This window comes from Mauremys mutica, unplaced genomic scaffold, assembly GCF_020497125.1.
Source record: "Mauremys mutica isolate MM-2020 ecotype Southern unplaced genomic scaffold, ASM2049712v1 Super-Scaffold_100163, whole genome shotgun sequence".
NCBI lineage: Eukaryota > Metazoa > Chordata > Testudines > Geoemydidae > Mauremys > Mauremys mutica.
The window spans coordinates 85,001-108,029 of record NW_025423278.1 but is presented as its reverse complement, the minus strand read 5'-3'; the positions used below and the strand labels follow the sequence as shown (position 1 = coordinate 108,029).

Here is a 23,029-nt window from a genome sequence, read left to right as displayed (position 1 = left end):
AGACCATTAGAGCATCTAATCTGACCCCCTGCATATCACAGACCTCCTGTATGACACAGTAGCTACTTTTGGGGCAAACACATTCCAGAAAGGCATCTAGTCTTCATTAAATGACATCTGGAGATGGCAAATCCATCACTTTCCTTGGTAGTTTGTTCCTGTAGTGAATCATCCTGGCTGTTGAATATTTGTGTCTTATTTGTAATATGAATTTGTCTCTTTTCACCTTCCAGCCATTGGGTCTTGTTATGCCTTTCTCTGCTAGATTAAAGAGCCCTTTCATATCCAATATTTTCTCTCCATTAAGGCCCTTCAACACTTCAATGAAGTCACCTTTCAATCTTCTTTTGATAAGCTAAACAGGTTGAGCTCGTTCAATAGCTCACTAGAAGGCATTTTTCTCCAGCCCTCAGAACATTTGTTGTCTCTTTGGTCATCAGACTCCTGAACTGCAGCTGGACGTGGTTCTTGTTCTTCTGCACAGCATAGCTCCTGGAGAAGAGGGATCTGCAAATGTACATTCGTATGATACCTTTGTTTAATTGATGAAGACATAAACTAGACACTTAGAGGATTGGAACTGATTTCAGCCGATGGACAGCTTTGCTAGGTTTCTATGCATTTGGACTGCAAAATGTTGAGTGTTTACATTCATATTAAGCATCCACATATAGTGGAGCTCCTGAACATAATGGAGAATGGAAATGAAAATGTTTTCCTTTTTTAAAAAGAAAGTTATAAGAGAACACAGTGGTTTCAACCAAGGACCACTTAACTGGCTGGCAAGCACTCTACCACTGAGCTATACCCCCATGACAACAGGATTATAGAATTGTGATCTCCAGGACTTTGGAGGACAGACCCTGCTTCATCGAGCTCCTTTGCCATTCCCAGACCACAGGTGGTTTTAAAAATGGGGTTTGATTAAACGTCTTAAATGTGGTAAACACCACAGCTTGCACACCCACCGATATAGCTTCTCCCACTGACATAGCTGCCACCTCTTGTGAAGTGGATTAACTGCACCCACAGGAAAACTCTCTCCCATCAGCATGGAGCAGTGGTTCTCAAACTGTGAGTCAGGACCCCAAAGTGGGTCATAACCCTGTTTTAATGGGGTCACCAGGGCTGGCATTAGACTTGTTTGGGCCTGGGTCTGAAACCAAAAGTCTGAGCCCCACCACCCAGGGCTGAATCCCTCAAGCTCTGGTTTTGCCCTCCCCTAACTGGGGCAGGGCTCAGGCTTTGTCTCCCCTGACTCTGCACAGTGTGGAGGGGCTTGGTCCTTCTTTCCAAGGCCATATAGTAAGGTTTTTTTTGGCAGAAGGGGGTTGCAGTGAAAAGAAGGTTGAGAAACCCTGGCATAGAGCCTCTGAATATGTCTAGACTTGGCACCCTGGGGCAGATCAGAGACAGAAAGTACAGCCATGGAGACACCACACACCAGCCTTGCCTAGTAGCAAACGCCCGTTGCTTTCTAACCCATCTCCCTAAGCCCTCAGCCACCACCACTTAACCAAAAGGCTTTTCTACACTATGGTTCTGTTCTCACTGAAGGGTCATTTCCAGTTGTTTGCTCAGACCAGCATTAGGGGAAATGGTGCCCTGGGCAAAGCTTGTACTTTGGCACTTCCCCATTGCCCCTGGACGATCCCCACTCCCCCTTTACCGCTAGCTCCTGCACTCCCAACCCTTGCGCCTCCTTCACCCCTAACTCCTGCCCCCTCCTGTGCCCCCTTTGCCCTTAACTCCCTGGGCCACCAGCTATTGCCCCTCTCCTGCAGCCCCTTCACATGGTTCCAGTGCTGGGGGCCCCGCACTTGTTCTCCCTTTCCCTGGGCTTTGGCATCACTAGCCTCTGATTAGCAAGTAGGGTTCAGTGGTTCCCAAATTGTGGGGCATGACTCCTAGGGGGACACAGAGAAACATTCATGGGTGCAACTCAGGGCCTGAGCCAGGCCCCATGGAGGGAGCAGCACTCAGCCCCACTCTGTCCCAGCTCTTCCCCAATCCCACCCTCAGCCTGGGCCTCTGGCTCGCAGCTCGACCTCGACCCCCTTACCCGTTTGCACTCCTCTCCCCAGCAAGCAACAGCCCCACTCCCAGCCTCGGTTTTTGACTGCGGCTTCCGAGGGTCCTCAGCCATGGCTAAGAGGGCACAGTGTGAAATGTTTGGGGACCACTGGTTTAGGATGACGTTCTCAATCACTTCTACAAAGTCCAATAAAAGCTATTCCTCACCCACCCCTCCATCAGGACGGACTAGGTATGTTCTGCTGCCCTTCACTCATACAGGAAGGATAATAACATTTCATTCCACTCAATCCTAAAGTGATTTGTAACCCACCACCAGCCAAAACTGGTCATTTTGGGAAAGTGGCGCCATCATGCTGCATATCTAGGCAGAGTAGGTGTGTCTGTGCAAACGGTCTGTTCCTGAAGTCTTTCCCCCAGCTCCTCACTAGATGTGAGGGGGAGCTCATTCAGCCTCTGCTTCCGCTTAGTATTTCAAAACTCCTTATTGTCCCTATCTCTGCTGGCCTTAGATTTCTCCTCCTGTCCCTTTCATGACAGCTTAGATGAGGTGGCCGAGTGGTTAAGGTGATGGGCTGCTAATCTATTGTGCTCTGCACGCATGGGTTTGAATCCCATCCTCATTGAATGCATTTGATCATCACTCCTCCTTTGTAGACAACCATCTCCCCCTTTGGTACAATGACAGATCAAACAATGTTGCTTCTTGCAAACAGTAACCCAGAACTCTCTTGCTTTAAATAAAATGTCTAAATCCCAGATTTCTTTTAAAAAAAAATTTCTAGTCCTGTATTTCTTAGTTTTTATCTCAAAAGGAAACATCCTCATCATCTCCCCCAAACACCCTGGGACCTGCCCAAATTATTAAAATACCCTCAACGCGAGCAAAGCCAGAGCAGTGAACCAGAGCTAGTGTCTAGGCCAAGCTGTTCTGAAGGAGGCAACTCCAACATTTTCTCCCTGCTTCCCTTGGCAAGGTCTGACTGAGAAAACAAAATTCCCCAAACTGAAAATTTTCTGCTGAAAAACCAATACTAGTCTGTTTGGGGACTTTGGTTTGAAAGTATTATTGTTATTATTCTCTTCTGATTTCTGAGTCAGTTCAGTCCAGTCTTTGTCCTCCAGGTGTGTTTCCACCAGCTGAGTTGTGGGGGAGAGAGGCCAGGTCATGATGTCTCTTCCCCTCTTTCATAGTTTCTTCCAACTTGCTAGGAAGCTCCTTTGTTACCATGTGAGTCAAGCAGTGTCCATTGTCACTGTGCTATCTCGGAGAAGCCTGCATTGTACACGGTTCCTGGGCTAGTCCTTGGGAGTGTGGATCCCTTCAATGGGCCAGCAGCGAGTCTGGCGCCTCCATTGTCATATCTGAAAGGCTGGTGGGGGGCATTTCCCAACCTCATAACATATCTCAGTAACACACACAGAGCAAAACTTCATAACTTCCCAACCAATGCGAGCACACACAATCCAACACGATATTAATGTTCAACAGATCAAGACTTTTGAAATGATACCTCACCAGGCAGACTTTGTACAAACCATGTCATCATTATATGAGAGTGGTGAATATGGGGCTTCCAGGTGCTGCTCTGAGCACAGCGTGCCACACCTGGGCTTCCATTGCAATGGAGACGTACCCTTAGAGTCCATCTCTCCTGGGATAAAGATGGCTCACACCTGACTCTCTGCCAATCCCCACTGGGCCCTGAGAAGTGTTGTTCGTGTTTGTATTCTATAAAGCAGAGGAGCAGATGAAGTTTTGCTCCCAGGGTGTGTGTGTGTGATTTTTTGGACAGGTCTACACTACAAAATTAGGTTGGTGTAATTACATTACTTAGGCTGGCAATGCAGTTCTATCAAGCTAATCCCGGTATAGATAGTGGCTCAGCTGTCAGAACTTTCTGGAGCTATGAAAGGGGAGGGACCCAGCCTCTGTAGCAGGAATGCAGGGCAGGTGAGTTCACGGCAGGCATGGTGGGATACTGGTGGAGGCCAGTTATGGTGATATAATGACCAGCAGCATTTACACTGACATTTGTCACTTTAAGTTTGCTGCAAAAAGCACTAGGCCTCTCGTTGAGGTGGTTTTATTTTGTCACCAAAACAGGGCAATGTTGTCACCAGACGTGGTATTGCAGTGTGTGCACCAGCCAAAAACTGCTGACCGAGGGAGCGTTGTGTGTTTTGCACACATCTGAGCAATATAATGATGCTGAAGTAACCTTGTAGTGCAGACCTGGCCAAAGATTCACACACACAAACACACACACAGCTTGCAAGGAAAACCTGACCTGCTCCTCTGCTTTGCAGAAGCCAAACACAAGCAAAGCTTTTCAGGCCCCCGTGGGGATGGCAGGGAGTCAGGTGTGGGCAGACACTGTGTTGTTGCCACAGGCAGGCACCATGGCTTAGCTGGCTAAAGCACCTGTCTTGTAAACAAGAGATCCTGGGTTCAATTCCCAGTGGTGCCTTGTTGACTAACTCTTGAGCAACCTGGTATTGGTTACTGTGGGAGGACAAAACACAGAGCTCTTTGGTCTATCCAGCCCAGTATGGTTGTTTAAATCATACTCACTGGCACTGATAACAGACTTACTGAAAGTTTGGGAGTTAAGAGCTGATAGGTCAGTGTTCCAGCCTGTCACAGATGATCCTGCTTCCTCTGGGACAGGGGCAGATCTGGGCTCTCACACCAAATGGCTGATTGTGGCTGCCAGAACCTGTGGGCAGCTCATTTAGTTTACACAGAGGGTTGAGTCCGGCTTTGTGCACCGTGTGTGAGAATGAAAATCCTAAACTGCCCTTTGAAATAACGAATGCAGCAGGACGTGTTATTGTCCCTGCCCCAGAGCAGACAGACCAATGGAGAAATGCCATTGAGTCCAGGGTAATACTCCACTGACATTTTACCTCCCTCCCAACCTTGAGGGCTCCCAGAGCCGGGTATTGAGCCTGAGCCGAGATGTCTACGCTGCAAATTTACCACCCCACAGCCCTAGCCTGGGAGACTGCACTGGCACGGGACAGCCGTGGGTGTTTCATTGCAGTGTGGACATAGCCTAGCATTATGTCTACACTGCCATTAACACACCCAAGTCACTATTCTCAAACCCTGGGTCAGTTGATTGAGGCTTGTGAGGCTTCTGCTGCCGGGTTATAAAATAACAGCATAGACACTTGGGCTTCAGCCCAGCCTCCGAGACCCCACGAGGGGTGAGGGTCTCCGAGCCTGGGCTCCAGTCTGAGCCCAGATGTCTACGCTGTAGTTTTTAGCGCCACAACCTGAGCCCCAGGAGCCCAAATCAGACCATCCAGGCCAGCGGGATTTTGTCACAGTATAGATGTCCTCTCAGGATATGTCTACACTGCAATGTAAGCCCAGGGTTAGTAGAAGTCATGTCAGCAGCCCCAACACATAAACATAAACCACGAGGGAAAGACCCACCCCCCAGATAAGCTGGGTAGTGTCCTTCTCCCTACAGTTTGTAAGTCCAGCAACCAAAAGTCCTTTAACATGAGCCATCCCCTGTCTGCACCCCACTCACAGCTGTTGTCCTTAGTCAGTGCAAGCCCAGAGGTGCCTCTGTAGAGTTCACCTGCCAGCCTGGGGGGAAAAGGGGGAAAATAAGAAGGCACCGTAGTCACTATGTCCCCTGCCTAGCAAGTGCTATTGAATTGAGGGTGAGTCCCTCTATCGGGATCTGCCAAGCACAGTTGTGCTGCCCTCAATTCACACAACAAGGATAACAACCCTTTATTTCTTCTGCCCCTATAACAAGGAGACTGGGAATCCACCACCAGCCAAAAGTGATCATTTCGGCAAGCAACCCAACCTATTTCCAACATACTGTAAAATCCACATGCAGCCTCATACATGAAACCTTGCAAGAAAATCTTCCTGAGGGGGTCTGAAGCACCTGCTGCTGGAGGGAAGGAGGGAGCTGTGGGTTGGGATTGAGGGGCTCTGGGAATAGGAGGGGGCTGTGGGTTGGGACAGAGGAGAAGGGTGAAGAGGAGCAGGCTCTGGTTGGGAGTGAGGAGCAGTGAGCATAGGAGGGACTGAGGGTTGGGATTGAGGGGCACTGGGAAAAGAGGGGACATGGATTTAGGCTGAAGAGCATCCTCATTTGGGGATCCAGCAGGACAGGGGAAGGCAGCAGATGATTTTAATTCCTTAGGGATATTCTGTGTGTTTGTATGTGTGTGTGTGCAGGGGAGAAACATGCTCTATGCCCAGAGGCCTTTATTCCTCCAGGCTGCAAGGACAGAGGGGCTGTCAGGAAGTTGCCCCTTCAAACCCACACACAAAAAGGCCCTTCTGAGGAAAGGGAAAGTCCTGAAGACAAAAAAGTAACATCAAAGAGGATGTGAGCAACACAGTTTAAGATCTTGGTGAGTAATTTATCATCTGACCCAGGACTTGAACCTTGGACCCTCAGATTAAAAGGCTGATGCTCTGCCAACTGAGCTAGCCAGGCTCATAAAGCAAAAGAGCAAGTTGGTGCAGAGGAGAAACTAGTCAAGAAAACAACAGCAGGATACAATAGGGGAAACCTGCTGCTCTCTCTGGCCTGGTCAACACTACGAGTTTATATCAATTTTAGCAGCGTTAAATCGCATTAACCCTGCACCCGTCCACACAACGAAGCCCTTTATATCGATATAAAGGGCTCTTAATACCAGTATCTGTACTCCTCCCCGACGAGGGGAGTAGCGCTGAAATCAGTATTACTATTTCGGATTAGGGTTAGTGTGGCTGCAATTCGATGGTATTGGCCTGCGGACGCTATCCCACAGTGCACCATTGTGACCGCTCTGGACAGCAATCTGAACTCAGATGCACTGGCCAGGTAGACAGGAAAAGCCCCAAGAACTTTTGAATTTCATTTCCTGTTTGCCCAGCATGGAGAGCTCATCAGCACAGGTGACCATGCAGTCCCAGAATCAAAAAAGAGCTTCAGGATGGACCGTAGGGGAGATACTGAAGCTGATCTCTGTATGGGGAGATGAATCTGTTCTATCAGAACTCCGTTCCAAAAGACAAAATTCCAAAGCATTTGCAAAAAATATCTCCAAGGCTATGATGGACAGAGGCCACAACAGGGACTCAACACAGTGCTGAAACTTAAGGAGCTGAGACAAGAGTACCAGAAAGCCAAAGAATGAAATGGACGCTCACGGAGGGAGGGACGACTGACGACTGTAGCTATCCCACAGTTCCCGCACTCTCCGAGAACCATTTGATTTCTTGGCTGAGTTCCCAAAGCCTGAAGGGTCAAAAATATTGTCGCAGGTGGTTCAGGGTTATGTTGCCCCTCCCAAAAGCGAAGGGAAAAAAATTGTTTCTTGCCTTTTTTCAACGTCACCGTATGTCCACTGGATGCTGCTGGCAGACACAGTGCAGCAGCGCTACACAACAGCATCCACTTTCCTTCCCTTCCCAAGGGCAGATGTGATTGTAGGACTGATATCTGTCATCATTGTCCTGTGAGTGCTCCTGGCTGGCCTTGGTGAGGTGGGCCAGGGATGCCTGGGCAAAAATGGGAATGACTCCCAGGTAATTCTCTTCTTTAAGCTTTGTCTCCTGGAGATTCAGTCCTGCCTGGAATATCATAGTAGCTGGAGGCTGTTCTCCCTTCCCCACTTTGAGCTCTACTTGCAGAGGCAATAAAGTCAGTGTTGTTTCAAATTCATGTATTCTTTATTACTTCATCACACAAATGGGGGATAATGTTAGCCCAGAAGCAGTGGGAGAGAAGGGAAGCAATGGGTGGGGTGGACCGTAGGGGAGATACTGAAGCTGATCTCTGTATGGGGAGATGAATCTGTTCTATCAGAACTCCGTTCCAAAAGACAACATTCCAAAGCATTTGCAAAAAAAATCTCCAAGGCTATGATAGACAGAGGCCACAACAGGGACTCAACACAGTGCTGAAACTTAAGGAGCTGAGACAAGAGTACCAGAAAGCCAAAGAATGAAATGGACGCTCACGGAGGGAGGGACGACTGACGACTGTAGCTATCCCACAGTTCCCGCACTCTCCGAGAACCATTTGATTTCTTGGCTGAGTTCCCAAAGCCTGAAGGGTCAAAAATATTGTCGCAGGTGGTTCAGGGTTATGTTGCCCCTCCCAAAAGCGAAGGGAAAAAATTGTTTCTTGCCTTTTTTCAACGTCACCGTATGTCCACTGGATGCTGCTGGCAGACACAGTGCTGCAGCGCTACACAACAGCATCCACTTTCCTTCCCTTCCCAAGGGCAGATGTGATTGTAGGACTGATATCTGTCATCATCGTCCTGTGAGTGCTCCTGGCTGGCCTTGGTGAGGTGGGCCAGGGATGCCTGGGCAAAAATGGGAATGACTCCCAGGTAATTCTCTTCTTTAAGCTTTGTCTCCTGGAGATTCAGTCCTGCCTGGAATATCATAGTAGCTGGAGGCTGTTCTCCCTTCCCCACCTTGAGCTCTACTTGCAGAGGCAATAAAGTCAGTGTTGTTTCAAATTCATGTATTCTTTATTACTTCATCACACAAATGGGGGATAATGTTAGCCCAGAAGCAGTGGGAGAGAAGGGAAGCAATGGGTGGGGTTGTTGCACGGGCACCCCCTAGAATGGCATGCAGCTCATCATTTCTGCCGGATGTCTGGGGCTCTGACCTGGAGCCACCATTTGCCTCTCTGGGTCTTTAGTAGGCTTGCCTGATAGTCTAGACAGGACTTACTCTCCATTAGACAAAATGTAAGGAAAGGAATGACCTGGGGAGTCATTCCCATTTTCATCCATGCACCCCTAGCTGACTTCACCAAGGCTAGCCAAGAGCACCCATGACAGCAGCAGATACAAGTTAGATAATTTTTTACCTAAAGGTTCCCAAGACACAGACAAGGTTTTCATCTCGAGGCCAAAAGACCAAAAACATCAAGACACTTGATCACGGCCTTAGATAGACCAAGAGAATACTCACCTGTACAGTATAACTTGTAACTGTCATTGTCAATTTGCAAAGCAGCGTATGGTATGGTATGGTATGGCTTGGCTGGCAACCATCTTTGCTAATTTGCAGTACCGCGTCTGTCAGCACCATCCAGTAGACATACAGTGACGGTGAAAAAAAGGCTGAATGGGCTCCATGGTTGCCGTGCTATGGCATCTGCCTGGGCAATCCAGGGAAAAGGGCACAAAATTATTGTCTGCCATTGCTTTCACGGAGGGAGGATTGACTGACGACATTTACTCAGAATCACCCACGACACTGTTTTTGCCCCATCATGCACTGGTATCTCAACCCAGAATTCCAATGGGCGGGGGAGACTGCAGGAATTATGGGATAGCTACCCACAGTGCAACGCTCCGGAAATCGATACTAGCCTCGGTACATGGACGCACACCGCCAAATTAATGTGCTTAGTGTGGCCGCGTTCACTTGACTTTATATAATCTGTTTCCAAAAACCGGTTTTTGTAAAATCGGAATAATCCCATAGTGTAGACATACCCTGAGACAGCTTTAGAACCCTCTACCCACTAAACAGCCAAGAGACAGCAACTCTCAGATCCTGTTTGGATTGTCTGATGGGCTTGGGGCCAAGAGCAAACTGCGTACCAGCTGCCAGAGCAGGAGAAGTAAAAAAAAAAATAGGGGCTTCCTGAAAAATGGGAAGGGAAGAAGAGAGAAGCAAGTGGAAAAGGAAGAGTATGTGCAGACATAGAACCCTACCAAAATTCTTAAATAGATTACAAGAAAAAGAGAGAGAGCAGCATAAAGAAATTTTAAAAATCTTTCAGTAAGTACTGACCTAGAAACCTTTAAAACACCATGTTCACAACTTTACTTCTCTTCCAAATTCTACCAAATCAAATTAAGACTTGCAACTAAACAGAACTGCACAAAAGCTTTAAACAAATTCAGATAACAGAAAAGAAAACCAAAACATTTATTTTTAAACTTGTTTTATAAGGACTAACCACTCAGTCTGTGCTCTCTTCCTCCCAGCTTCCCAAAAGGAAAGCAAGAACACTCATCAATAGCAGACAGCAGATGCATTAAAACAACACTGTCCACACACTTCATGCTCAGAAGAGAACACTTTAACTCCTCATCGTGGTTAGCAAGGTCAGACACTTTCAACCATACTTCTCTAGTTACAAACTATAGAAATGATCCCTGAAAGCATTCAAGTAGCAATATTCACACCTCAGATTAACTTCATTGATTATGACACTGCCACTGCACAATATGTGCTCAGTTACACACCCAGGCTAATGTGCACAAGCTTTCTTCCCATGGTGAATGTTTTCATACCAATGGGTTTCACCCCCAGCGAACTAAAGGACAAAAATCTAAAACCAGGTTCCCATTTCATTAAAGCACAATTGAGACAGCTTTAGAAGACTGGCCATTAGAAGATGTTTATGTCGCTATTTACAGAAACACACCTCCTGATTAGCATGTGGAGCTCCTACCGACCAATCAAACCCTCTTGCTTTGCCCTACCTCTCACAGGCTCCTCTGTACCACATGACAGCTTGTCAGGCACAGACAATCGGGACAGGTCAGCCCTTTCTAGCATGCTCCACAGCTGTTTCTCTTCAGCTTGCTCTCAAATTCATCTGCACTAGAAGTTTTTGCAGGGTTCTATGTTACCAGTGGTACCTGCACTAAATCAGTGGCTCTCAATCTTTAGAGACACCTGTACCCCTTTCAGGATTCTGATTTCTCTTGCATACCCCCAAGTTTTACCTCACTTAAAAACTACTTGCTTACAAAATCAGATGCAATATTTATAAAAATAAATCACTTGAATATAAATATTGTACTTACATTTCAGTGTATAATATAGAGAACAGTATAAACAAACCAATGTATGAATTTTAATTTGTTACGAATTTGCTAGTGCTTTCTATGTAGCCTGTTGTAAAACTAGGCAAATATCTAGATGAGTTGCTGTACCCCCTGGAAGACCACTGGATACCCCTGTTTGAGAACCACAGCACTAAATCACCCTTACTTTTAGAACTGGTGCCACTTGACCCAAGGCATTCGGAACCATTTCAGTGCTAGTAGACAGTGGCAACACAGCTGCACTAGGTCTGTTGTTCGTCCCTGCACAATTCCCACTTGGAAAGAAGATATCTTCTGGTCTGACCCTATTTACTCTTGTGAGCTGCACAGGCAACTTTCTCTGTTATGTGAGCAGAATCCACACAATGTATACTACCTGGCCTTGCTGGGAAATGCTCGATCTCTTTATTACAGTGTAGACCTGACCCCTCCTGCCAGGGCTAAATCCACAGACATTTTTCAGCCTCCGCAGTAATAAACTCTCTGAACAAAATGCGAGAAAGGAGCAGAACCAAAGGGGCTGGGCAGGCTCCATAGGGGACACTGGTTCCTCCTTCCCCACCGGTGCCCCAGCCATGCCCTGTGGCTGGCAGAGAACGGCCACCCCATCGCCACCCCAGAGGGAGCTGTGTCTCAGGGCTCCCCCAAACAGCACCCAGTAACCCCCATCCCTTTTGGGGAATGACTCAGGGCAACAATTTCCCACCCCAACAAGGACGAATTGGTGCAGATTAAATGGGGGGTGGAGGAAGCCCCCCAAATATGAGGAGAATTTAAATTGACATTTGAGAATTATAGAAAAAAATCAGGAAAATTAAGAGACTAGAGAGTCAATAATTTTAGGAAAAACGAGGGAATCTCCTTGGGTTTGATAGTCCTGTGTGGGGAGGGGAGAGAAAAGGGGGAGAACCAGAGAGACTTGTTACCAGTACTGGGGAGGGAAGTGGCACAAACAGGAGAAGGATGCAGGTATCTCCCCCCCCCCGACTCACACACACTCTCCCCCTGGACTTTCCCGGCTGCCCAGAGACCGTTCAACCCCCCACCTGCCCCACTGCCCTTCCCCCGCCTGCAGCTCCGGCTTCTCCCCTCCCCTCCAGCCCCCGCCAGCCAGACAACGGGGAACCCCTGGGCCCCATGCTCTGTCCCCACCTGGATCCCCGTGGGGCCGGGGGCAGATCCCGGCTGCAGCAGAGAACAGCGGCTCCGCTCCGGCTCGGGCGGCTCCAGCGCTGCTGGCAGCACGTGGCCACCAGGGAGCAGCTGCTCCGCCCGGGCTCCCGCATCACAATGTGCCAGAGCCCAGCCCCCAGGAGCTGCCCCGCCCCCGGGCTGTGCCAGAGCCCCGCCCCCAGGGTCTGCCCCGCCCCCAGTCTGTGTCAGAGCCCCGCCCCCAGGAGCAGCCCCGCCCCCGGGCTGTGACAGAGCCCCGCCCCCAGGAGCTGCCCCGCCCCCGGGCTGTGCCAGAGCCCCGCCCCTAGGAGCTGCCCCACCCCCGGGCTGTGACAGAGCCCCTCCCCCAGGAGCTGCCCCGCCCCCAGGCTGTGCCAGAGCCCCGCCCCCAGGAGCTACCACGCCCCCTGGCTGTGCCAGAGCCCCGCCCCCAGGAGCTGCCCAATGTCCCATCTCCGGGCTTAGTTCTCCTGCCTCCTTCTTCCCAGCACCCACCGCTCCCAGCTGCTCCCTTCCTGTGTCTGCAAACACCCCCCCTCCCCCGGGGCGGCTGCAGCGCTCGCTGGAGCTGTCTCCAGTGGCTGAAGTTGCCTCCATCTCTGCTTTACCTGGGGGGGGGGAGAGACAAAGAGAGGAGATGGTCCCAGGGTGTGAAAGCAAAATTAGGGGGCAGGGAAAGAAGGACTGTTTGGAAAAGCGGGTTTTTTGCGAGGGGGGAGGGTGATCCAGAGGGAATCAGAAGAAGTTGGGCAGCAGAGTCTCAGAGAAATTGCGGGGAACCCTCTGGGTGTCCCAGTGTTGGCCAGGGTTTGTACAGCACCTAGCGCAATATGGGGTCCCGATCTCAGTCATGGTCTGTGCAGCACCTGGGAGCCCTGATGTCTGTTTCCTGATCACAGGCACTGGGAATGGAGAGAGGGAAACCTCAGCACCTGAAGGGTTAATGCAGCCCTGTGTGCAACCCCCACTGGGTGGCGCTGCTGCTCTTCTGAGGGGTTGTCTTAGCAGACAAACATCCCAATCCCAGTCCCGTAGGGTTTAGTGGTCAGGATTCCTGGTTTTCACCCAGACAGCCTGGGTTTAATCCCAGTGTGGGAATAATGCAGAGTTTTTGCTCACAGGGGAGGAAGGGAATGAGGAGGGATCCTGGAAACAGGGCATTAGACAGTGCTGGGAGGGGATCCCAGAAGTGGGAGTGGGGGGCAGAGCTCTGAGGGGAGATCAGGGAAGGATCCCAACAGTGTGGGAAGTAGGCAGCATGGAGAGTCCAGGCCTGGCATGGGGAGTGGGAAGAGGGAATGTGTCCCTCTAAACTCACCACCGGCAGACTTGGCAGGACTGGAAGAATTACGTGTTTGTTGGTAAATGTCAATTTCTGTGTAAACACACGACCCAATGGCAAAATATTTCCATCAATAATAATCAAAAATGACAGATGGGCAAAGTAAGAAACATGCTGCTTGAGAACGTGTCCTGTTCTAATCCTATAGGGGTCCCTTCTGCCTTAGGCACCACCATGTGGGCGTTTCATTTCCCTCCCCATTTTCACACAGAGACACAATTTCCTTTGCATGGATCCATGAACAGCAAAACCTCCCTGTGTCTCTGGTCTGAGCCAGGGCATTCGATTCCAGTGAACCCTTCTCTCCTGCAATGGCAATGCTCAAACAGAGGGGATGCGTCCACCTTCCTCACCCGGCAGTGAGATATTCCCTCTCCTCTTCATGCTGCTGTTGTTATTCCATGAGTCATCAAGGATGGAATAAAAAGCTGAGTTTACTCCAGGGTGAGGAAAGAAAGGAGCCACCAACTTCCTGAAAAATCTCAGTGCCCAGAGAAAACCTGCCCTGCTATTGGACTCACAGAGGTGCTGGCGATACGACGGGAAAAGGGACTGTCTTAATTTGCAAGGCAGGGAATGAACAATCTACAGCAGCATCATTAACCACAAACACACTCTAACCATGCTCCAGCCAGTAGGGAAATGGGCAGGAATTCTTGTTCTTCAGCCATGGCCACACGTACAGAGCTGCACAGCAGTGAGTGTGCTGGGGAAGCTGGTCTGAGCAATTGGAAATGACCCTTCAGTGAGAACAGAGCAATAGTGTAGAAAGGCCCCTGTGTTAAGTGGGTGTGATGAGGGCTTAGGGAGCTGGGCTGACACCATAGGGGTTTTTCTGTGGAGGTTTGATTCTTGCCAGCTAGGCAAGGCTGATGTGTGGTTTCTTCATGGCTGTACTTTCAGTGATGCAGGTTTCTCTATCCCATTTTTCCATAATTATAATCAGCCAATCAGAACCTCTCCATAGACCCCTTACACGACAACCTTTCTACCATATTGGCTGCAAATATAGAACAGTGGTCACAACGGTGATCTATCCAGTTACAGATTATGTCAATAACGTCACAGGAGGTGACACGGCATCAGTGAGACTGATACTGGAATACTGCCTCCAGTTCTGGTGTCCTCATTTGAAAAAGATGTTGTGAAATTGGAGCTGGGGCAGCAAAGAGCCACCAAATGTTCTGAGGGCTGGAGAAAAATGCCTTCTAGGGAGCTATTGAACGAGCTCCATCTGTTTAGCTTCTCAAAAGAAGATTGGCAGGTGACTTCAATGAAGTGTTGAAGGGCCTTAATGGAGAGAAAAGACTGGGTATTAAAGGGCTCTTTAATCCAGCAGAGAAAGGACTAACAAGACCCAATGGCTGGAAGGTGAAAAGAGACAAATTCATATTACAACTAAGGCACAAATATTCAACAGGGAGGATGATTCACCACAGGAACAAGCTACCAAGGAAAGTGGTGGATTCTCCATCTCCTGATGTCATTTAATGAAGACTAGATGCCTTTCTGGAATGTGTTTGCCCCAAAAGTAGCTCTTGTGTCATAAAGGAGGCCTGTGATATGCAGGGGGGCAGATTAGATGCTCTAATGGTCTCTTTTGGCCATAAAGGCGACTAATTTCTGAAATATTGAGTGTAGCATTGGGAGCAGCGTCTGATGTTTTCCTGTCTATCCGGCTTGCTGCTTAGAACGAACGCTCCTTGAGTGGGGTGATCCACAGGGAGTAGCTCAAACCTCCAAAGTGCCTGGCCAGGGGCAGGACATTAGCACAGCAAGGGAGGGGTGTGGCAGTGACATCACAAAGGCCTTTTTCAGGACCTCAGACTATTGGTCAAAGGTGGTGGGGAGGTGGTGACCTCACAGAGAGATGCTGACATCAGCCAGGCAGGACAGGGGCGAGGGGTCAGGGAAACCTCAGAGACCTCTGTGGCTTTGCTTCAGCAAGTCTCCTTCTCCAGGTCTCTCTTTGAGGACTGAGAGAGTATTCGGGTTCACGTACGTGAGCGCCAGGAGGAGCCTCTTTTGAGTTTTCTCCTTCCCTTTTCCTGATTTTACTAGAAAACAGCCGTCCCTGTTTAGAAGGTAAGAGCCTCCTCAAGGTGTGAAACCTGTTCAGTCTGATCCATCTGGTGACCGTTGAATTCTAGGCATGGAAACCACGAGCTTAAGGAGGCAGAATTTTATTCTGCACCTGAGATTTTGTCCCTTAGAATCACTGGGGACATTAGGGTCTGTCCTTTTTGTTTCATCTTTTCCTCCATCCATCCATCCCTCCCTCCTTTCTCTTTGTCTCGTGCTTCTTTTGTCCTTTCACCTGTTCCCCTCCCAACACTAGGAGGGGTGTGTGTTGCGGGGGAGCAGTGTGTTTTTTCCTCATGTAGCCAGCACCAGACCTGGCACCACCCCCAGCTCTGCCCCCTTCCTGCCACTGCGACCCCATCTCACCTCCTGACCCTGGCTGGGCACCCCCAGCCCCTCGTAGCAGGGGGCTGTGCAGGAGGGTCTCCTTGCAACCATGAGTGGGTGTCTGGTGGGTGCTGTCACTTCTGCCAGAGACCCCCAAGAAACTCACTAGCTTCCTCCGCATGCGGGAAGGGGCTCCTACTTTCTGACTTGGGGGGGGGAGGAGATTCTGTGATGTCTGAGCCCATGGGTGGAGGGGTTCAAATCACGAGTCTGGAGTGGCAGGGCAACCCCCCCCCCAGTCAGATTCTGGTAGGAGGCTGGGCTGGGATCTGTAGGGAGGGAGACACAGGAAAAATCAGCCGCCACTATGGAACCCAGGAGTCCTGGCTCCCAGTCCCCCTGCTCTCACCTCTAGACCCCCACACCTCTGCTCCCAGAGCCAGGGATAGAGCCCAGAGCTCCTGGCGCCCAGCCCCCTCCCTGCTCTGACCACTAGACACCGCTCCCCTTTTAGGCTCACTGCCTCTTCTATCCACCCAGCCCACCTGTCCATCCCTTTGCTGCAGGTTTCTGGGGTGTCACCCCTGCTCTGTGCTCCCCTAGTGCAGCCCAAGGCCTTTCCTCCCCCCCCCCCACCACACATCCTCTCCCTCCTCGTGCTGGATCATCTGCTTGGCCCCCCACTGCCTCTCGGGGTGCACTGTGCGGCGTGGCTGGGGATTGTGCAATGGCTCAGCACCAGGCAATGCAGAACGTAAACCACAGGCCCTGCCCTGCCCCACCGCACTGGAGCTGCCTTCCAGGTGCACCGGAGCTCAGCACCCTGCACCTGTGCCCTCCTGCCCCACAAGGGGTGAGCTGCAGTCCCCACCATGCTCTGCAGAGGGGAGAAGGGTCAAGCCAACCAGCCCATTTAGGATGGGGGAATCAACACCCTTTTTTCTGCACAGCCACTGACCATCAGCACGATTCCTCCTCCTTCCTGTGCTTCAGTGCAATTAAATCTCCACACCTAGACAGCTGTTCCATCTGCTGCACCCCAATCCCCCATGCCTGAGCCTCCCTGATAAAGCCCTGCACTTGGCTCCATAGAATTAAGTCTCACATCTCGCTGGGAACTCGACTTCTTGTGCCCAGAGAGTCTCGGCCCCCTCAGCAGATGACCTGAGAAACACAGTGTCGCCTTTTCCAAAGAAGAGCTTAGACCCCCTCATCATGTGGCCTAAAGGATGAGGCATCTCCCTGTGGATATGATGATTCAGGATTTGAGTACCCTCGTGGTTGTGCTCACTTTGTGCTGCAAGTCCTGCTCCCTTCAGGGCTGGAACCTCTTCTTGGCCGCTCAGGCCAATGCTCCGGCTTCAGCTAGAGCCCTGGGAAGGAGTTGGGGGTTGGGTGTCACAAAGGCTGGGGCATGAACCCCAGGTGCTTCCAGTCTCGCCTTTGCCCTTCCTGACTTGCCAAAGAAAATGGGCGGCTGCCCGGGCTACAGTGTGGAGCAGTTCCCTCTTCCAAGTGTGCACCTGTCCCTGTGCTGGAGAGTACTTGCTACATAGCGCCTTGGGAGCCTGGGTGTTTCTCTGCTTCTCGCCAGCTGGGGAAAAGCCTCTTGGGGTAAAATCTCCTGCCCCACTGCCAAAGTGAGCACCTTGAGTGGGAACAGATAGAGGCCCCATCAGGTGGGCTTGCCCTGCTTTCCTACCGTCTTCTGATGCTGGCCACAGAGCATCAGCAGCCGCCCCACATGCTGGGTGGCTGTTGGCTTTCACGGGGGATTCAGCATGCCAGGGAGCAGGCTAGCCCAGTGTCTTTCTGGCTGTCTGCTGGCCACGCATAGGCATGGTTCTCCCCTCCTCTTGCCCTGTGGCTTATAAGCCTTCCCTTAGAGCTGTCAGCACCAGCTGCTTCTGCTCTACAGGTGCCCAGAGGAGGAAAGGTGCTGGGCTCCAACCTGGGACTCTTCCCCCTCCTAACTATGAAGCCCGGCCCTGGCACTGCTTTCTTCAAGTGCCAGACAGGCAAGAGGAACAGCACAGTGGCAAGTGCCAAACTTGTGGGCATCAGGTGAAGCTGTGAGAATCCCAACCCTCAGGCATCAGTAGCCAGTTCAAGAGCCCTGACCCACTGCAGCCGTCCCACCCAGAGGCTTGAGTCACCCAACAGGATGGGAAAGATTTGCTCTTGCAGAGCTGGAGCCAGGGAAGTGGAGCACTGAGAGCTCCAGGGCTTTACCACAAGATCCCACTGAGATTTGAACTCAGATTGCAGGATTCAGAGTCCTGAGTGCTGCCCGTTACACCCCGGGACCAGCTCCTGCTGCCTTTTCTGCACATTGGTGACCCTCACGGGGCTGGCTTGTGTAAGGGGGCTCTTGGCCCTTTACTAAAACTTAGTGGGGTTTTTGGTTGGCTAGTTCCCAGTCCCAATAGAAGGGGGAAGGTCCAATGGGAAATCAGGACCCTGAGACTGACAGTCCCCAGGGGCAATGGGGAGAGGACAAAACTCCAAGGTAGCCGCACTGACAGGCCAGGCAGTGTAATGAGGGAGTCACCAGGCCAGGGGGTCCCATCCTCCGTGGGAGCTGGAACTGCCTGGGCCAGAGTGGGGCGGAGCTAAGGAGAGAGCAGGAGCCTGAGAAGAGCCGGGGAGCAGAGCTGCGCAGGTGTAGTGCCAGAAACTGCTCCCTGTAGGACTTTGCAACCTGCAGCAGTTACTGAGACCTGAGGTTGTTCTTATTTGCTGACTTGTCCTAATTGGCTAAAATTTGACAGTGGTTTCTTTAGCAAAGGCCAGTCCCTGGCCCCTTGGTCCAGACATCCTCATTCACATCAGGCTGGGGTGACCAGATGTCAAAGATGAAATATCGGGACGCGGGGGGCGGAGCAAAAAAAAAAAGCCGGAGGCTCCCCCCCGACCAGGCGGCAGTAACACAGCCCCATCTCCACCCAACTCTCGGCTCCAACCCCCAATACACCCCCAGCACCCCGATCCCCTCGCTCCTGGGCCCAGCCTGGGCTCTGAGCTCTGCAACCGAGCCGCGCTCCAGGTCCCTCCTGCAGCTCCCGGGCAAGGGGCAAACCAGGCAGCCGGGCCCAGGATCTCCTGGCAGGAGCGTGTCTCCGCCCCTCACCCACATGAGTCCTGCTCGCTCCGAACTGCCTCCAGCCCCACTGCGCTGCCCCGCAGGCTGCAGGGCTGGAGCAGCCTCCGTGCTGCGCTCCCAGCCATGGCCATGGCCCGTGTGCAAACCTGGGAGGGAGGAGGATGGCGCCTGCTTGGGGAAGAGGCAAGGATTTGGGGAGGGATCCAATGGGGGAAGTAGGGGGTGGAGGCGTGAGGGGCGAGTGTCCCTCCGGGCTCTGCCCGTGTGCCGGAGCAGAGGGCAAAATTGTTTGTTTGTCCAGTGTCCCGACCAAACATCAGTCGGGACGTGGGATAAACAAGCAACTATTGGGACAGTCCTGATAAAATCAGGCTGACTGGTCACCCTACATCAGGCTTCAAGTTGAGAATCATTTCCCCTTCCTGCTCTGTGGGAGGGGAGACTTTTAAATGCACTCTCTGTGCGACTGCACATGGCTAAGCAAAGAGAACAAACCCCCAATCCCCCCTGTGCTTTGGGAGCCAGGTTTGCGGTGCGAATTCTGTAGTTCAGATGACTTCACGCCTGGGCATTGTGATTCTTTACCAGTTTCTCTGGCATTGGGGCAATTTTGTGCTCACAGCTGTGATGGCCGAGTGGTTAAGGCGTTGGAGTTGAAATCCAATACGGTTCTCCTACACAGGTTCAAATCCTGCTCACAGCAAGGCCTGTGTTTTAGCCAGTCTCTCACCCGGGCAATACCTCTGTACAACCCCCTGAGACACACTCAATTCTCTCCCAACCCCAAGTAAATCCTGTTCTGCTCCTTTCATAGAGATCCCTGGGACACCACCTCACACTGTGTCCCTGAGTTGTTGGGCAAACTCTCAGCACCTGAAGCCTCTGCCCCTCACCTGGTGCCCCATAGATCAGCCATAGCCCTGGTTCTGCTCCTCTCTCTAGAGTGTGAAAGGAGCCAAGTCAGCAACTCCATGGGAGCTAAGGGGCTGCAGAACCAACAAAGGAAAAATAGGTGCTCAGTGCCCACTGGCAGCCAGCTCCCCCCCCCCCCCGCACTACAGGCCTTGCTGATGAGCTCCTCCTCTTCCCCTTCAGCACCTCCTTCCTGCCAGTGATCAGCTGTTCAGTGGGGTGCAGGAGGCGCTGGGCGGGGAGGGGGAGGAGCAGAGACAGAAAGAGGTGGGGGAGGGAGAGGAATGGGGTAGGAAGGTGCAGGCCAGGAAGAAATGGCACCGGGATGATCCCCTGCTGGCCACTCGAAGGCCTGGGTGCTCACCGCTCCCCACAGTTTCCAGGGAGACCCCTAGTGTGCCAGCCCTTCTTGAGGTCACCATCTCTCTGCCAGGGTCAAGCTGCAGACTCGTCCGCCCCTGGGACTGCTCGCTGCAATCCCCCGGTGGACCCTGTTACTGCAGAGTCCTTCTCACTGGTCACACATCCCAGGGGTTAATCGCCCCTGCAATCGTCCCTTCGTTTTACTGCTCCCCAGTCACTTACTGCAGGAAGTGCCATCCACGGGGCGCAGTAGGTCCCGCCGCTGCCACCAGTTGTCACGGAGTGTGGGGGAGTCCGGCCCTGCACCCCTCTTCCTGGGACTCACAGTGACTCTCAGCCAGTCAGTAAAACAGAAGGTTTATTGGACAACAGGAACACAGGCTACAGCAGAGCTTGTGGGCACAGCCAGGACCCCTCAATCTGGTCCTTATGGAGATTCAGGGAGCATAGATCCCAGCTTGGGATTCCCTGAATTCCACCACCCAGACCCAAAACCGAAACTGACCCAAACCCTCTCCAGCAGGCTCTCTTCACTTTGTGTAGCTTCCCGAGCAGAGCTGTTTACTCCCCCTGCCTGACTCAGGTTACAGGCTCAGATACAGACCATCACCTAAAGTCACCCCCTGCTCTCCCATCCCCCACACAAACAGATACTACTGCATCACGCCCTCACTCCCGACCCGCTGCCCCGTGGGTTCCCTCCAGCTCTGACGGTGCCCCTCACTCCCGACCCGCAGCCCCATGGGTTCCCTCCAGCTCTGACGGTGCCCCTCACTCCCGACCCGCAGCTCCCTGGGTTCCCTCCAGCTCTGACGGTGGCCCTCACGCTGGGTCGGTCGGGCTGGGGCGCGAAGTTGGGCTGGGCACGAGCCGCGGCTGGGCGAGGCGCCGCCCCTCTCCCGGGGGGCGGCGGCGACTCTGGACGCGAGCCGGGCCCTTCCTGTGGATCGCCCCAGCTGCGGCGGGCGTCGCTCGCCTCTCCCCCATCCGCGGGGATGGGGGGGCCGGCGTTCCGCCTCGGCCGGCGCCTAGCAGCTGCCTTAGAACTGGTGCGGACCAGGGGAATCCGACTGTTTAATTAAAACACAGCATCGCGAAGGCCCGCGGTGGGTGTTGACACGATGTGATTTCTGCCCAGTGCTCTGAATGTCAAAGTGAAGAAATTCAATGAAGCGCGGGTAAACAGCGGGAGCAACTATGACCCTTTTCGGCTGTGTCAAGAGTCTAGTTAGTGGGCAGCAGTACTGAGACCTCAACCTCCCCGTGGTCCCGCTGGATGACTCATTGCGTGATGAGTTGACGAACTGAGGCTCAGCTGCTATCGATATCCCAACCCTATTGTCCTGGTACACTGGCCAGGCAATAGTATAAAACGGTGGAAAACCACAAAATGATGGTGGCACTAGATAGTGCCGGAAATAGCCCAAGTCGAGGGGCTAACTCGACTAACCGAAGCAAGAAGACTGTACCTTGGGGCAGGTGCATCTTCCGCCCCAATGAGCCCTTGGCCTGATATCGAGCCAATGTCGCCACAGTGGCCACACAAACTGAGAGCCCTGTGAACACTGAAAGTGAGGCAGACAATGTCCAGCATGCCCCACAGACAAAGGAGGTACACTCCAAACCCCATATCTCACAAAACCAAAATAAATGGTTAACAGTTACTCGAAAGAAGCAGTGGATCGGCCCAATCCGCACAACAGAAATCATAAGCAGTGCTTTTAAAGAGACTGTAAAACCCACCTGCCTGCCAAATCCAGACCTCTCCTTAATCACATCTGGTGAAGAGGATTTGGACACTGAAGGACCAAGTACAGAAACAAGCGAGAGCTACACAATTACCACTATTGAGGAGACAGTGGAAACAATTATAAATGGAACACAAGAAAAGACCCTAATCCAACTACCTAATAACAACCCAGCGTGCCCCTTTTGTGGCGATCACGTTGGCAAGCCAATTGCTCTAAGTGTCCACCTCAAGCGAAATCACGGTGGAAAAGTGGTCGAATTTCAATGTTCCATGTGCAACAAAACTGATTCCAAAGCACACAGCATCTTGTGCCATATTCCAAAATGCAAAGGGAAAATAAATGAAGAACGATCGGGTGACTGGGCTTGCAGAACATGTAACAAACAATTTATCACCAAAAGTGGGCTCTCCCAACATAAGAGAATAGCCCATCCAGCGATACGGAACCAAGAACGTATCGAAGCCAGTCAGCCCAAAACAACCTCCCAACGTGGCAAACACAAGAGCTGCTGGACTGTTGAAGAAGAACAGCTCCTCGCTGCCTTCAATAACATGTTCTGGGGCAAAAGGAACATAAATATCTGGATCTCGGATCACATCCAAACAAAAACGGCTAAACAAATAAGTGAAAAGCGTAGACTGCTGGGCCTCATTAAAGAAGCTGCAGTGACAACAACGGACCCATTACCTGCATCAAGCACATGCCATTTGGAAGTAAAAACTGGTAGCCCTATTATCACTACTGGACTGAAAGACACATACATGTGCAAAATAAAGCAAAATATAGTCAACCAGGGCCAGATAAAATTTGATTCTGAAATCATAAACGCATGGATGGCTGGAGACTCCAATATAGGATCGCTTGTCGAGTCCACCTCTCTTGATATCCTCTCCACCTTCCTGATGGAAACACCTAAGCCAAGAAAAAGAGGGAACAATAAAACCGCGAGCAAAAAGAGTGGAAAGAAAAAGAAATGGATGGAAAAGAGAGCGGTCAAAAAAGGTTTCTACAAAAGATACCAGCATCTCTTTGAGACAGACAGATGCAAACTTGCCTCCATCATTCTTGACGGCACTGAACGTCTGCAATGCCAAATCCCTC

At 51.4% G+C, this 23,029-nt stretch overlaps 1 long non-coding RNA gene and 3 other non-coding genes across 4 annotated transcripts in view; 2 read left to right on the top strand and 2 right to left on the bottom strand.

Annotated features, from left to right (window-relative positions):
- The window catches only part of LOC123359621, a 74,113-nt gene that overhangs the window by 46,930 nt on the left and 4,154 nt on the right, over positions 1-23,029 (bottom strand). Inside the window, exon 2 of the long non-coding RNA XR_006575891.1 lies at positions 21,479-21,481. This is a non-coding gene — a long non-coding RNA (uncharacterized LOC123359621). The remainder of the gene's footprint in view (positions 1-21,478; positions 21,482-23,029) is intronic.
- On the top strand, positions 4,432-4,505 carry TRNAT-UGU. The gene has a single exon. It is a non-coding gene; the product is annotated as a tRNA-Thr (tRNA).
- On the bottom strand, positions 9,997-10,211 carry LOC123359635. Its single transcript, XR_006575900.1, has one exon. It is a non-coding gene; the product is annotated as a small nucleolar RNA U3 (small nucleolar RNA).
- Positions 19,524-19,605, top strand: TRNAS-UGA. The gene has a single exon. It is a non-coding gene; the product is annotated as a tRNA-Ser (tRNA).